This window comes from Bison bison, unplaced genomic scaffold, assembly GCF_000754665.1.
Source record: "Bison bison bison isolate TAMUID 2011002044 unplaced genomic scaffold, Bison_UMD1.0 scf7180017864318, whole genome shotgun sequence".
NCBI classification, from domain to species: domain Eukaryota; kingdom Metazoa; phylum Chordata; class Mammalia; order Artiodactyla; family Bovidae; genus Bison; species Bison bison.
The window spans coordinates 2,785,473-2,789,986 of record NW_011494890.1 but is presented as its reverse complement, the minus strand read 5'-3'; positions in this window follow the sequence as shown (position 1 = coordinate 2,789,986).

The window sequence follows — 4,514 nt, the reverse complement described above, 5'->3', positions numbered from 1 at the left end:
AAAATATTCCCTTGGTATCTCCAATTTTCTTGAAGAGATCTCTAGTCTTTCCCATTCTATTGTTTTCCTCTATTTCTTTGCACTGAACACTGAGGAAGGCTTTCTTATCTCTCCTTGCCATTCTTTAGAACTCTGCATTCAAGTGGATATATCTTTCCTTTTCTCCTTTGCCTTTTGCTTGTCTTCATTTCATAGCTGTTTGTAAGCCCTCCTCAGACAACCATTTTGCCTTCTTGCACTTCTTTTTCTTGGGGATGGTCTTGATCCCTGTCTGCTGTACAATGTCACGATCCTCTGTCCATAGTTCTTCAGACACTCTATCAGATCTAATCCCTAGAATCTACTTGTCACTTCCACTGTATAGTAGTAAGGAATTTGATTTAGGTCATACCTGAATGGCTTAATGATTTTCCCTACTTTCTTCTATTTAAGTCTGAATTTGGCAATAAGGAGTTCATGATCTGAGCCACAGTCATATCCCAGTCTTGTTTTTGCTGACTGTATAGAGCTTCTCCATCTTCAATTGCAAAGAATATAATCAATCTGATTTTGGTATTGACCATCTGGTGATGTACATGTGTAGAGTCTTCTCTTGTGTTTTAGGAAGAGGGGATAAATACAGATAAAATTTAGATACAACTGGAGCAAAGATATTCAAACTTTAAATGAAGTTAATATACAAATATGATAAGCTTTATTCCCATTTATATGAGTACATAATTTCTCCTAGCATACAATGTTTGCTTTAATTTGGAGTATACTTTTTCAAGCCCATTTGCTTATTTCTCATCATTTTTGTGCATTTTATGAATTTTTGACTCTTCCTCAGGTTTTAGAATAAGAACAGTATCAGTCTCTTTCTTAGCTTTATGAATTTGGAGTAACTTGCTAGTTATTTGTAGGATAGAGGCCTGTCTTCTGGAAACCAATTCTATCTACAACATTGTAACTCTTCAGTATCTAAGTCCTCAATATCCCATTTCCTATGTTAACCAATTGTTTTGCTTATTTGTTTTAGTTGTTATTGAAAAAAAAATGCATACAGAAATATACCCAAATCTTAATTGTAAAATGTGACAATTCTTGGAAAATATATGTGTTACTGTAAGCAATACCCAAATCAAGGTACAAATTTTATTACCCCAGAAATTTCTCTCACCACTCTTTCTGGTCTATACCAACCCCTAGTTTAGGCTACTGGAAGAGGCAATGGCATCCCACTCCAGTACTCTTGCCTGGGGAATCCCAGGGACAGGGGAGCCTGGTGGGCTGCCGTCTATGGGGTCTCACAGAGTCAGACACGACTGAAGCGACTTAGCAGCAGTGTAGGCTATCTCTGTTCTGTCTTCTATTATAAGACTAATTTTGTCAGTTTTTGAATCGTAGCAAATGGAATCACACAGTATATACTCTTTTGTGTCTGATTTATTTTTTTCAGTACAATGCTTGTGTGATAAATCTATAATGTTGCATGTAGCAGTTTTTTATCTTTTTTGGTTCTTGAGTTGTCTGCCATTGTATCAAAATACTACCGTTTAACAATTCTCCTGATGAACACTTCAATTGTTTTAGTTTTGTCAGTAATGAATAGAGGTATAACTAATATGCTTGTACAATTATTTTTGGACGTATAATTTATTTTTTTTGGAGTGAAACTTCTAGGTTATAAGATTTATGTTTTGCTTTAATGAAACAAATTTTTTTTTCCAAAGTTGCTTCCTTTAACAAGTAACATATAAGAGGTTGACAGTTTCAAATGATTGAGAGTGGTCAATATTGTTAGACTTACATTTGAGCCATACTATTGAATGTATAGTGGTTTTGATTTTCATTTTTGTGATAACTAACTCCGGGAGTTTGTGATGGACAGGGAGGCCTGGCATGCTGTAATTCATGGGGTCGCAAAGAGTCAGACACGACTGAGCGACTGAACTGAACTGAACTGAATGAGGCTGTGAACTTTTTATGTGTGTTTTTTTTGTTTTTTTTTTTTTTAATGTTTCCTATTTATACGTCTTTCATTGTAAATGGTTTGTTCAATAAATTTACCACTTTTTATTGGGATCTTTATGCTTTTATTTCTGAGTTATAAAATATTTTGGACTCTAGATATAACTTCTTTTTTCAGATATATATTTTATAAGTATTTTCTCCTAGAGTTGTTGTTGTTCAGTCACTTAGTCATGTCCAACCCTTTACAACCCCATGGACTGCAGCAAACCAGGCTTCCCTGTCCATAAACATCTCTGGGAGTTTGCTCAAATTCATGTCCATTGAGTCAGTGATGCTATCTAACCATCTCATCCCCTGTCATCCTCTTCTCCTTCTGCCTTCAAGCTTTCCCATCATCAGGGTGCTTTCCAATAAGTCAGTTCTTTGCATCAGATGGCCAAGTACTGGAGCTTCAGCTTCAGCATCAGTTTTTCCAATGAATATTCAGGGTTGATTTCCTTTAGGATTGCCTGGTTTGATATCCTTTCTGTCCAGGGGAACCTCAAGAGTCTTCTCCAACACTCAGTTTGAAAGCATCAATTCTTCAGTGCTCAGCCTTCTTCATGGTCCAAAATCCATACATGACTACTGGAAAAATCATAGCTTTGACAAAACGGACCTTTATCGGTAATGTCTCTGCTTTTTAATATGCTGTCTAAGTTTGTCACTACTTTTCTTCCACAAGACTAGGGAAACAGAGACTCTTAGAAGGCACAAACAAAACTTTGTGCATATCAGGACCCAAAAGAAAGGAGTAGTGTCCCCACAAGAGACTGAGCCAGACTTACCTGTTGTGCTTGGGAGTCTCTGGAGGAAGAGTGGGTCAACAGTGGTCTGCCTTGGAGTCAGGGGCACTGACTACAAGGCCTGGCATGCTGGCATAAGTCCTTTCAAGGGAGGCCTGTCATTACCACCGTTACCCCTACCATACAGGGAGGGAACACAGCCCCATCCATTAGCAGAAAATTGGATTAAAGACTTACTGAGCATGGCCTTGTCACCAAACAAGACCCAGTTTTCCCCACAGCCAGTTCCTCCCATCAGGAAGCTTGCACAAACCTCTTATACTCATCCATCACAGGGCAGAGAAATTAAAGGCACAATCACAGAAAACTAACCAAACAAATCATATGAACCACAACCTTGCTTAACTCAATGAAACTATGAGTCATGCCATGCAGGGTCACCCAGGACAGACAGATCATAATGAAGAGTTCTGAAAAACATGGTCCACTGGAGAAGAGAATGGCAAACCACTTCAGCATTCTTGCCTTGAGAACCCCATGAATAATAGGAAAAGGCAAAAAGATATGACACTGAAAGATGAACCCATAGTTTGGTAGGTGTCCAATATGCTACTGAAGAAGAGTGGAGAAATAGCTCCAGAGGAATAAAGAGGCTGAGACAAAGCAGAAACAATGCTCACCTGCAAATATGTCTGGTCGTGAAAATAAAGTCCAATGCTGTAAAGAACAATATTGCATAGGAAGCTGGAACATTAGGTCCATGAATCAAGATAAATTAGAAATGGGCAAAGAGGGGATAGTAAGAGAGAACATCAACACTTTAGGAATCAGTCACGTAAAATGGACAGGAATGAGTGAATTTAATTCAGATGGACATTATATCTACTACCGTGGGCAAGAATTCCTTGGAAGAAACGGAATAGCTCTCATAGTCCAAAAAAGAGTCTAAATTCAGTAATTGGGTGCAATCTCTAAAACGACAGAATGACCTCCTAGAGTATGTCTTGCTAATTCATTTTCTTAATAAGTAGAATAAGTAGAAATTTAAGGTAAGACAAAGAGGAGCTTAACAATTGGCCTTTTATGATTATTGCTTTCTGTTTACTCAGGTCTGTTCAGTCGCTCAGTCATGTCTGATTCTTTGCCACCCCATGGACTGCAGCACGCCAGGCCTCCCTATCAATCACCAACTCCTGGAGCTTACTCAAACTCATGCCCACTGAGTCAGTGATGCCATCCAACCACCTCATCCTCTGTCATCCCATTCTCCTCATGCCTTCAATCTCTCCCAGCATCAGGGTCTTTTCCAATGAGTCCCTTCTTCGCATCAAGTTTCCAGAGTATTGGAGTTTCAACTTCAGCATCAGTCCTTACAATGAACATTCAAGTCTGATTTCCTTTAATATTGACTGGTTGGTACTCCTTTCAGCCTAAGGAACTCTTAAGAGTCTTCTCCAACGTCACAGTTCAAAACCATCAATTCTTCAGTGCTCAGCTTTCTTTATAGTCCAACTCTCACATCCATATACGACTACCAGAAAAAACATAGCTTTGACTAAACAGACCTTTGTTTGTAAAGTATAATGTCTCTGCTTTTTAATAAGCTATCTAAGTTGGTCAAGCTTTTCTTACAAGGGGCAGCTCAGTTCAGTCGCTCAGTCATGTCTGACTCTTTGCGACCCCATGAATCGCAGCGCACCAGGCCTCCCTGTCCATCACCAACTCCCAGAGTTCACTCAGACTCACGTCCATCGAGTTGGTGATGCCATCCAGCCA